Source organism: Pteropus alecto, unplaced genomic scaffold (assembly GCF_000325575.1).
Source record: "Pteropus alecto unplaced genomic scaffold, ASM32557v1 scaffold3, whole genome shotgun sequence".
Classification (NCBI taxonomy): Eukaryota; Metazoa; Chordata; class Mammalia; order Chiroptera; family Pteropodidae; genus Pteropus; species Pteropus alecto.
In genome coordinates, this window is record NW_006442484.1 from 28614127 (window position 1) to 28626617 (window position 12491).

At 36.8% G+C, this 12491-nt stretch overlaps 1 long non-coding RNA gene across 2 annotated transcripts in view; it reads left to right on the forward strand.

Moving 5' to 3' along the window:
- The window catches only part of LOC112470362, an 18074-nt gene extending 13674 nt beyond the window's left edge, over nt 1-4400 (forward strand). For both annotated transcript variants that reach the window (XR_003042956.1, XR_003042957.1), the window contains 2 exons: nt 3896-4089; nt 4303-4400. This is a non-coding gene — a long non-coding RNA (uncharacterized LOC112470362). The remainder of the gene's footprint in view (nt 1-3895; nt 4090-4302) is intronic.
- The last annotated feature ends 8091 nt before the right edge of the window (nt 4401-12491 follow it).

The following is a 12491-nucleotide window of genomic DNA, read 5'->3' on the forward strand; positions in this document are numbered from 1 at the left end:
ACACACACATATATATACACATAAACACATATATGTGTGTTTGTGTGTGTGTGTGTGTGTGTGTATTAAAAAAGCATGATTGGACTTTGAGGGCATTATGCTAGGTGAGATCAGTCAGACAGAAAAAGACAAATACTGTTTAATATCACTTATATGTGGAATCTAAAAAGCTGAACTCATAAAAACAGAGAGTAGAATGGTGGCAATTCCCTTCTTTCCATTCTCTCGCACCAAATGTCTGTTGGTGTTATAGAATACTGACAAGGAAGGGCTATGTATTTGGCCCAGTTTGGCATTTCTGTATACCAAGATTCTCCAGGGGATAGAATTCTCACCAAATTATAAGCAAAGAAACAAACATCATTATTATCGGTTAAACTATTGTAGAATTTGTTAATTTCTTCTCTTTGACTAATACTCTCACAAATTAACTTACTAATGTGATTTAGTCATGTTGTCATATTATTCGAAAGCCTTCTGAAAGATTCCTAGTGCTTTGTTTTCCCTCCACAACTAAAACAAGTTTTCCCTTTTCAGGTCCTTTCTTTCTCCTATTCCGCTTTCTAAATTTAGTTGGATAGTCTGCTTTATATCATTTTAATCTTATCTATCAGTCTCTTTTTATGTACACATGCACATTCACATATTCAGTTTCAGGAACTTAATCACATCCTTTTGCCACTGTATGACCTCTTAATATATTAATAAAATAATAATATATTATGAAAAATTTTAATTTCACTGCATACAAATTTATCTCATTTTTTTGTAAGGGTTACACAGAATTATATTGAAAATATATGCCATAACTTATTAATCAGGTTCTTTTTGTTGCATATTTCCAAGTTTTCCAATGTCGTATAAATTCTTTTGTGTGTGTATGTGTGTGTGTGTGTGTGTTCGTGTGTGTGTGTATTTGAACACTTGAGTAACTGGTAGGTCAAAGGGAATGCTCATTTTAAATTTGGATAGTTATTGCCTAAAAGGTTTTATCCATTTGAGCTCTCCTTTAGCACCATAGGGAGATCCTTATTTTTTCATGTTCTTGCTAGTAAATGCATATTGTCAATATTTTTCATTTTTGTCTTTTTGATGAGATGAGAAATGGTGTCTCCTTGTTGGTCTAGTTTGAATCTTCTAATGAGGAGTGAAGTTCAGCATCTTTCCATAAGTCGATTGGCCATTTGAATTTCTTTTCCTCACTTCAGCTTTTCAATAGAGGTCCCTTTTTAGGCCTATAAAACCATTTAGTATAGTAATGCTTCTTTTCTCAAATTCTCCAACTGTTCCTATGGTAAAGATCTTATGTTACTCTGTTCAAAGCCTATCTTTAGCCCTCTATTCAGCTAAATAAAATATACATAACTTAATATGATTTTTAAAATCCCTTCATGATCTGGTCTTAATAGCTTTCCAGGCTTATTTTTTTTTTTTTACCACCTCCTTTCTCTTCTTTCACCTGTCAATGGAAGAAATCTCTTTTCTCTAATATGTCATGCATCTCTCTATCTGCCCTTCTTCAAGCTGTCCCCTAGCCTGGAATGCCCTTTCCCTCCTCTCTGTGTAAAGTCTACCAATCCTTCCAAATCCGACTCAAAGGTCAGTTCTTTAGGAAATTGTTCCTGGCCTACCCTTCTTTCTTATTTACCTAATGAATTAATTCCTCACTCTCATATACCTCCTTTGCTCTCTAATGTCATAGAATTCTAGTTCTACATCTTTCCTCTGTTAGAGTTTTTAAATTTATTGAAAGAATACATTTAGCTGTTTTTTAAAAAATATTCTTTCCTCCAATGCTCTTAGTATAGTATCTTGAACATAATAGTGCTCATAACTGTTTCTAAGTGAATAGAGATGGAATCACTATTATAAACTACTAACTAGTTACTTTGACTACCTGACAACCATAAAATGACACCCGGGAATATTTTTGAATATGTTTACCATATGGCAAAGGAAAATATTCTATGGGTATGGGGAGAGTAGAAGTAATATATAAATTTGACACCCACATGTCTAGGTACTAAAAGATAGTTACTATGTGAAATTTCTAAGATGGTCTTAAGACTATAGTTACTATAGAACTTTATTTCTGTAAAAGCTTTGGGAGAAGACAGAGTTTGTTTCAAGCAATTGCCTCCATTTTTAATAGAGGAGGGTATGTACGTATATAGTTTATAAAAGACAAGTTCTGTTCTGTGGCTCTATAGGGATAAATTTCATAGATTAGTGCCAAACTGGCAGTGTATTCTTTGGTGTTAATGGGTGTTTTTAATGAGAGGCATTTAGTTCTTGATGTTTCGAAGTTCATATACGAATTCATTTTCTTCAGGCTTGCTTTCTTAGTGAATCTCTATTAGTTTTTGCTAGCAAAATTTCATTTCCTATGCAATGTCTCTCTTGATTATATTCACATTAGGCAATTATCTGTTTGGATTTTGTTACTTTCACTATTTCAAAAGATATACTGTACATATTCTTGAGGGAAATTAAGATGACTTCTATTAAAGGTAGAAATACTTCTGCATACAGAAAAATAGTTACATTCTTAGGGTAGAGGTTTAAAGTTTTTATATTAATCCTCAAATCCCTCTAGAACTGAGTGTTATATGCAGTAGGAATGCATGTAAAGGTGGATATCTGCTGCATATTTGGATGGATTGCCATGTAAGGACCATATGTCAAAAACACGTCTTGTGAGCAGATGTTTTTCTAGAAATTAGTTAAATACGTTACATTTTATTGTGGAAAGAGAACAAGGCCTAGACTTGAGAAGAAGAGGCCTACTCTCCAACACCATACTGACTAAGTGATCCATTATAATTATATCTATTTTCCCACTAAATCCTTGCATATATAATATTAGAATATTATTAATGTTCTAAATATGATGCTGTTGTTTTTAGAATACAAACTTCTTGTACAGATTTAAGAGTTTTTTTTTTTTTTTGGTGGTGGTGGTTGTTTCCTCTTTTTTTTCCAAAGCAACCTCAGTCTTTCAAAATTTTGATAACCATCACCTATCAAAGTTAAAAAAATATACTCATTAATTACTCACCCATGGTTTAGCCCCTTGGGCTACCCTATTCCTTTCCTTTCTTTAGAGAACTTTTCTCTTTTGCTTAAAAAAATTTAGAAATATATATGAATATATGTGAATATATAATTTTTACTACTAACCCAGAAACTTTCACTGTTTTTCTACAATGGACTGAAGATATCCTTGGGAAACTGAAAAATCCCATTATACAGTCAACATGTTAGAATGTTCCAGAGAAGCAGTTTCTTCAGCCCTTTTCCTTTTAGAGTCTGAGAAACTCACTCAATTGTGTAGCTAAACTGAAAAGAGGTCATGTTATAATCACCCCCAAAGAGATGAAGAATACGAGTTAAGGAGGAATACTCCCAGGCCTATCCTACAGTCATTCCCTTCTGTTTAGTATCTTGAGCTATGATCAAACTAGGGCCCCGGAACTAGTTACTCTAAGGGGAAGCCAGACCTGGAACAGTTCTCAGTATACGCCTGTGAGTACCTTTGTGTATGTAGACAGAAGCCTCAGGAGAATGAATCTTGAATTATGAAAGTTAGAAAAGTGCCATTTTGGAGGGTTGTAGGCAATTTTTCTTATCTGTGATATAAATTGTGTTTGATATCTATGGAAAACTTCCTTTTTATAAATGTAGTCTATTTTATACAGGTAGCTATTCAGTAAATTCTTACATAAGGCTAGAAATGTGGTCCAAATGCTGGCACTTGAATCTGAAATGTTAATCTATTTAGTAATATTAATTCCTATTATCATTAGCAGAATTAGAGTACTATGGAATTAGATAGTTTGTTTTTTCTACATCTGGATTTAGGCTGCCCCATGACTGAAAATATTGTTTGTTCTAGGAAATCTTTTTGCAGGAGATCTTGAAGCTTTACCAACCCTAGAAGGAAGATTGTGCCATAGATTGAGTCTACACTAATAGTATTTCATTTAGAATAATATTCAGACCTGAACAACCTAAGTTTTGAAAAGTACTATAAAATATTGTGATGACTTCTCTCGACCTTGGAGTTAAGGGAACACCTTGTGGATAAAGGTAAGAGTTTTCTCCAAATAATTGGACATCTCCACCAAGCAGCCCTGATCTAGGGGAAGTGGAGATCTCTTCTTTTCTCAGGGATGAAAGAAAAGTTAGGGTCCTGGGTTCAAGATGTGGGGATGGGTGGAGATTCTCAATTGTAGGGGCTATTCTAAACCCTCACCTCCACCAGGAGGAAGCTTGAAATAGTAATTCAAAAATATGTAGCAGTCTCTGTCTTAGGTGAAAATGAAATGTAGAAGAAGAAGAAGCAGAAGCAGAAGATGAAGAAGAAGAGGAAGAGGAAGTGGAAGAGGAAGAGGAAGAAGAAGAGGAGAAAGGGGAGAGGAGGGGGAGGGAAAGGGAGAGGGAGAAGGAAGAGAAGGAAAAAATAGATACAGCTCTTCTTTATTAATCAATCATATGATTAAAATATAAATTTGCAACTGTGATCAAGTACTATAACAGAAAGGTACATGATCCCGTGTGAATGTATAATATGGATAATTTGCCAAATCTGGTAGCCTTGAGGACCCCTGTCTGAGAAAATGACAATTAAACTGAGAACTAAAACATGACAAAGAGTTAATTGGATGAAAGAGTAGGGCAAGAACATTGCAGGAAGAGAACTAAATAGTAAATGCAAAGGCCCTGTGGCAGGAGGGAGCATGAAGAATATGAAGGACTGAGAAAAGACCCATGTGGCTGGTTTGAAAGGTAGGCTGGTATGTGTTGAGGCTGGGGAAGCATGTAAGAGCCAAACCAGGCCAGACTATAGGAGTTTGTAGGCTTCTTATGGAATTTTATCTTTACCTTTAGAGTAATGGCAAGCTCTAGTTTTAAGAATGAAAAGAGAGGTGGGAAAGATCATGTTTGTGTTTTGAAAAAATTACTCTGCTCAGATTTCAACAGATTTTGCACTTGTAATTAAGCGTACTAGAAAAAGAGAGGAGCCTACAAGTCAGCTATATTGGGGCATAGACCTGCCTTTAGCACTTTGGCCCAGCAGTGGATTTGTGGAGGAAGTAAGTGTTCCTTTGAGAATCTTGAACATTCCTGAATGGGGAACCTGATAGAAGCATGAACTTCTGCAGAATGGGGCCTCGTATATGTTGTCAACTGGCTGTTAAAGAGAGTATGGCTTTATTTAGCAGTCACAGGCAGATCAGATCTGGGGAAATGTGGTTACATGTATGCAACTAAATATTGACTACATGACAATGAAATATTAAGTAAATTGCTTCTTTTTATATATTGATATAAAGAACTTTTCAATTTTATTAAAAGTGTCTCTACAGTGTCATTTTGAGTTGCTATATTCTACACTATTGCATGAACTTACTATAATATCTTTAATCAATGGCTTCTTACTGGATATTTGTATTATTTCTAAGTTCTTATTGTAAGAGATGTTATAATGTAGCATTACATGTGTCCTTGAAATCAGTTATTCCAGGAATGGGGGCAGGATATTCCTGAGACTATGTGCTTTTAACAACTTTTCTATGTAATGGCAATATTCACTTTTTTAAATTATTAATTTGATGTTTTATCCGCAGTATTAAGAGAACTTGCCAATAGTGAATACTTGTACTCTTCTTTTTGTCAATTTGGTAAGTAAAATTTAGATCTAATTTTAATTAGCATGTCTTAAAATTAAAAAAAAATTAAGTCTGGAAGAAACCCTAGAGAGTATCTAATTTAACCAACTCATTTGACAAAGCTCACAAAAGCTACATCTTGGGTCGTACCCAAGATCTCACAGCTAGCGAGCTGCAGAACAGGGATTATGATCCAGTTCTCCTGAATCTCAGCCCAGGCCTCTTCCCATTAAAACAAGCTCAGTAGGGTTCCTGCTGTAGTTCTCTTTCCGGAGGCATTGGCGCATAAGACTGTGGTGGGGAGAGATTGGGGTTTTGTGAAATGAAAGACTATTAGTTGCTGATTGCAGCCTATAGGAGCAATTAGTGGATGCAGTTTCCCAGAGATACTTCTGCCCAAGGAGGAGACTGTGAGGATGCCATAGCCTACAGGAGGGGCTGGCTGTCCTAGTCCTAGAAGTTCCTCAGAAGAAGACACTGAGTTGAGGAAAACTTACTTTTACGCTATCGAGCTTTCGGCCAACCCCAGTATGAGTCTTACCAGGGTCAGCTTATCTTGTCAATGGACCTTGAGATAAAGATGGAAGGTGTTTAACCATCTTCTAGATATTAAGAGTAATGATGACTTATCAAGACAAGCTTGAGTCCTACAAACTATGGGAAGAAACTTGAGTCATAGCCAAAGACTCCAAATTGTATTCTGTCCTCTGGTTTTAGTTTATGAAGAATGCTGCTGGGAGAGAAGTCATGCCTTCAGTTTCCACTTGCTCCTTTCACTCCCTTTTGCACACTGTCAGCAGGGTCATCATCTTAAAGTCCTGTTTACATCCCGTACCCCATTTGCCTTACACCAAATGCAAAACCAATTGCTTTTTCTGTACAATATGATGTTTAATTACAACTAACAGATGATATTAATGCAAGGATAAAGAATCATTTCATAGAGTAGAATGGAAAGAAATAAAGATGGAAACCAGGCAAAAAGAAATAGGACTAATAGTAGTAAATTGGATAAATCATGAGGAATTCTCATCTGCCTGCAAAATAAAGCCAGAAACAAGTTTGGCATTAGAGGCTGTGATCGAGTTCCAGGTTTCCTTTCCAGATTCATTCACCTACTCCTTGCTTCACAGCCCCTTTGCTCAGGTTAGATTGATCTGCCATTGTCTTGTAATGCCTGGTTATTCCTGTCTCTAGGGCATTGCCATTTTCCCTCACTGGAATAATTCTTTTATTATCTACTTGAAATCTATCCATTGTGCCAATTGTGTTAACCACTCTCTCCACTTCTCTCTACTTCCTCTGAAACCACTCATTTAACATTTATTATATATTGAATTTCTGATACTTATCTTTTAATTTAATGAAATAAATTATTTAATAAATATTTTCTCTGTAACTATAATGTAAGCTACCTTGGTAAAGGAACTGAGCGCTATGCTTATTTTGTGGTGGCTTTTTAATGTACCCACTTGGCTGGGCTGACTACATTTCCCAGAGGTTCCTTTCTTGTATGTTTCAGAGAGAGATACTTGTGTGAGATTTGGAGGGCAGAAGTGAAACAGCAGCTCACCCAGATTGTTTATGATCTACTATCTCACCCTGTTGCTGTGAGGTGCTGTATGAACCTGCAACTACTTCACCATTTCCTTATCTTCCTTCTAGGGTGTGTGTGTGTGTGTGTGTGTGTATGTGTGTGTTTACCTCCATGATGAAGGGACCCAGATTTTTCAGGACACCATACCACTAAGGTCAGAGGCAAGAGAAATGACAGGTTTAAGTCCACTTTGTGCTGTGAGTTCCAACTTTATCTTGCTCTCCTAGTATACATGCCTCTTCCCTTCCTGCTTTCTGTGAACTTAAAACCCAAGCATCAGAAGTGAAGATGACAGCTTTACAGAGACTGCTCAACCAGCCTTGACAAATGTATGAGGTTATATCACTGTAATATCTCCCTTTTAGAAAAAAGCCGAGGTACACAATTGTCTTTACACACACACACACACACACACACACACAAAACCAAACATATAAAACAGATATTTATGTGCGTGCACATAGAGCTTTACAAAGTCATTTTTATTTTCTTTACAATGTAATATTTCAGTAAAACAAATAGATAATCATAATAGGGGGATTTAGAAATCATTATAGAGGAGAGGAGAAATTATGATAGAAATCAGACAAAAAGAATAAGAATCAATGACAGTAAATTGATATAATATGATTACCAAAAAGAACGAACTAAAAGAAATCATAATAAGCAACAACTAACTGGAGTGGAATATAAATAAAAATAGAACTGAGCGGCAGGGGGGGGTCCACATAAAGGAAAATTAACAACTGGCAGAGACAGAGGTTCGCACACATTCTCAATTTCTTTACTATCTCAGTAATTTTTTTCACAATGCTTCTAGGCCCAAGGAAATATTTAATGGTTTTGCTTATTAAGTAATTAGGTCCAATCAACTTAATGAGTATTTATGTCCTAATAACTCAGTGCCTATTGGGCACTGCAGATCTTCTCAAACTTGGAATCAAATTGGATACCTCCACCCTAATTTCTGTACTATATTGATTTCCACTTGATACTTCTTTTTTATTACAGCCACTGTTGAAAACCTAGCTTCACAAAGATATGACATTTTTGAAAGAAATGTAGTTATCTAACTCCCTTGAGCTAGTAGTTTGCATGGTATCTGACAGATGTTGTCATACTTCCCTCGACAATTGGAAATATCGCATGGTGCCTCTGTGAATTCATTAAGGCATTTTGGGACACCTTAGCACATAGATTGGATCCCACAGGGCTAGGATTTTAATTTAAAAGAGCAATGGAAGTAGTTATGGGGGTGCGGGGAAGGACAATTAACAGGAAGATACTTTAAAAAGCAGTAAAGACAAAGACCAAAAACACAACATAAAATTCAAAATTCATTCATTCATTTATTTATTCAACAGGTATTTGTTGAGCATCTACCTTATGTCAGACACAGGCCTTATGCTAGGTATAGAGGATACAGTGTGAATGAGGATAACATAATCTCTACACTCTAGTAGCTTTTAGTCTAGCATAGACAACAGGCATTAGAAACAGGTGAGAATTATGATAGGTGATGAACATGGAGCTAAGAAAGCATATAGGAATAAACTTCAATCTAGTCTGAAGGTCAGACCAGGACTCCTCAATGAAATGTATTCTGACTTGAGATACAAAGGACAAGTAATGTTAACTAGAAGAAACAGTAGACAGGAAGAGTATGGAAACAGTAAGAAGAGGAATCAACATCCATGGAGGACCTTCCAAAGACCAGGAAGGACATGGCATGAAAGAAACAGAAAGAATTTCAAGATGCCTAGTGTATTCAAATTCAAAAAGATGGTTTATACAATATGAAGCTAGGGAGACAGACACCCAAACTTGAAAAACCTGTAAGACAGTTTGAAATATTGGATAGTATTCTAGTGGGGAATGGAAGACATGTTTTAAGAAATAGAATGACACTAAAACATTTATGCCCCCAAAGGATCACATTGATTGCAGGGGAATAAGACTGAAGTTGAGTCATGAGTTAGGAGTCCATCGAAGTAGTTAGGTATTAGTTGAGGGGCGGGGCTATATCTCAAAACCCCTGAGAATGTGGTGTCCAGCACACAGACAGAAGGAGTAGTGTAAGATAGTTCTCCAACTTGAGAATGCATCAGAATTACCTGGAGTGTTTGTTAAAACACAGACCACTGTGTCCCACCTCCAGAGTTTCTGATTCAGTAGACCTGACGTTGGCCCAGGGAATTTGCATTTCTATCAAGTTTCCTGATATTGCTTATTTGAGAACTAACCTTTGAGAACTACTGGCCTAAAACATAGTAATAAGGGGAGAAAGGATGAACGGAAGAAGGAAAGATAAATAGGGAGCTGCGGGCTGGGCATTGAAGGAGCTTCACTCTATTTTGCTTTTCTTACTTCCATGAAGTTGAAGGAGAGGTCATCTGTTGAGAGTTTGTGGGGAGGCAACAAAGCAACAGATCTAAGAACAGTGGATGGTTAAAACTAGCGAAAACATTAAACCGGGCAGAGACTTAAGGATGCATAACTGTATTCTGGGATAATACTGAGTTTTAAGATAAGGTTGGCAGTCTTAAATTTATAGTGACGCAAATCTACCAATTTCTGTGATTTTATACAACAAAACTCAATTGTCCAAGAGCATATGCAGAGGAGGCAGGCATTTGGGTTCACTCAGGGTGTTTTCCTAGGCTAGAATTACAGAAGGATACTGAGGTAAGGAGATGAAGAGGTCATTGAAATGTTGGGCCCTGAATATAAGCTGGAGTGGGAGTAAAAGGAGAAGAAAAAGATTCTGACAAAGAAAAAGTTGAGAACTACAGATCCTAATGAATCAGGAAAACTGGTGTATTAGGGGCTAAATGAATGAGCAAGCTAGAAGAGTAAAATATTTTAGAGAATAAAAGTTCTAAATTAATGATTTCAGGGATAGAACAGTTCCAGGTGATAATGAATTCCAGGTTGGCCATTGGAGCAGATGGTTGAAGTGAGGAAGAAGATCATTGGAGAGGAAGTGTCAGGGTACTGAGATTTCAGGGATTTTTCCTCCCCCATGGACACTGAAGATAGCTAGGATGGTGAGAGAAATCAAGGCGATGGCAGTGAGCTATCTGCCAAATTCTTCAGTGAAGGAAGGAGACTAACCAGGAGCTTGGTATCCCTACTGATAAAGAGGAGTGTAGGATAATAGAGCCAATGATGTGAATGGGCCTCAAAGGAGGAGATTGCAAAAGAGAGTGGAGAAGGTGTGCGTGAGCAGCAGTGAGGAGCACAGAGTGCCCTGATTCAGACCCCAAAGTGCATGGGCTGTTGGAGAATAAACAGCAGCGGTAGTGGAGTCCTCAAGGGAGAGCTAATTTTCTCTTAGGGAGACAAGGCAACGTTTAGAAAGAAGTTGATATTGTGGCGAAGTTTGTTAATAATTAAATATGAGTTTTAGAGGACACGGCGGAAACATTTTAATTTATGGAATAGAAGCTGCATATTAGAGAAAATTGTTGGCAAGGAATCAATAAGCTTGTCATAGCCTCCCAGCTTAATTTATAGTTTGCTGAAGATTAGTGAAATTGATTTGTACATTTGCTGAGATTGTCAATTAGCTAAGGAAAGTTGTTCACATGCTCCTTGAATTCTAACAGGTTTCATCATGTTAATGGCACAGAGGAAAAGTCAGAAAATACATATGTTATTAAAATATTGATAATTTAAAAGCAGGAACTGAGTTTGTATTATCTTAGACATTTTAAGAATTCTACTTACAAACCATATAAAAATCAACCCAGAAATCTCCAGACCAAAGTCACCTACGTATGACTGACTAAAAAGGTTAATGTGATTAAGATTTATTAAGTTCATTGTCCCTGCTGCCGTTTAATACCAAGTGGTAGATGGTTTTTATCCAAAAGAAGCAATTACACTGAATTTATTATGTTGCTAAAGTAGATATCTTAAACTACACTTTAGAACATTTTAGGTCTGACCCTTATAGGATAAAATAACTGTATAATCTGTAAAAAAGATTTAAAATCCTGTTTACCTGTATTTTTCAAGGTTGTATTCTGGAAAAGGTGAGATTTGCAACTTCAAGCTCTTCTAGAAAACTGTCTTCTGATTATATGTAATGATCATTGTGGAAGGGAATGATGCACATTTTATTTTGCATGCACATGGCTTAACTATTGATTCGAAGTGGAATGGTTTCTCCATATGAAGAGAAGGGGGAGGTAGTGCTGTGCTGGTGCTTACTCTAAGATTCCTTCCTGGCCCTTTCTTCCCCAGCTTGTCTCTGTTTGGTAGGGAAGCTGACCCCTACAGGGTGCTTTTCCTGGGCTTCTGTCCTGGGATAGGCCATTGGGAAGCAGTGGCAGGAGACAAGGCAACGTTTAAAAATAAGTTTAGAGGAAGAAAGATGCCTGAGTATTTCTTCCCTTCCTTCTCTTTGTTGGTGGCATTTCTGGCACTGCTGGTTTTTTCTTTGACTCCACAGCTCCTGGACAGCTCTATCATGAGTTCAGCTTCTGCCAGGATAGCTCAGACCCTAGGTTTCAGTAATTCATTCTTCTTCCTGTTACCTCTAGCTCTCAGGTGGTCACAGTTTCTACTGTTTCTAACTTCTGGTTGCCTCTCCGATCCCTCTATCCATCCTCATCCCTGCATTAAATGACCTTTGTTTTAAATACTTACAAAAGTTTCTTTTTTCCGCGTTGGACCTTGACGATGTAAATGTCTGACTTATCAAACCGTGATAAGATTCTACAATATATATCAGGAAAATAGGGCAGCAAGTGATAAGTGCTCAATAAAGTTTTGAGTGGGAAAAAAAAATCTTTACAAAGCTGATATACATCCTCCTTTTAAATGATGCGCGCACGCGCGCGCGCACACACGTTACCGGCATCTCAAAACAGTGCATAGACACATTAAACGGCTGCAATCACTTTTCCAACTCCTTATAAATTATGTTGGTAGGAAAGAATTTTGAAAAGGACAGAGACAAAGATGTGGTGATTTGAATCATTTTGATAGTAGTTTGAGGAAAATAACAGTCATCAGAATAATTCCCAACTCCGAAGTACTTACTGCCTCAGTTATAAGTAGCTCAAGTACTAGACATTTGTATTTTATACAAGTGATTCTTTTCTGAAGGCCACCTATAATTCAAAACTCATGTAATTAAAGACTAAATTTTCCACAAGTTGAATAAGTCTACAACTTGTTTTACTAGTACAGGATATCATAACAATTAATTGGCT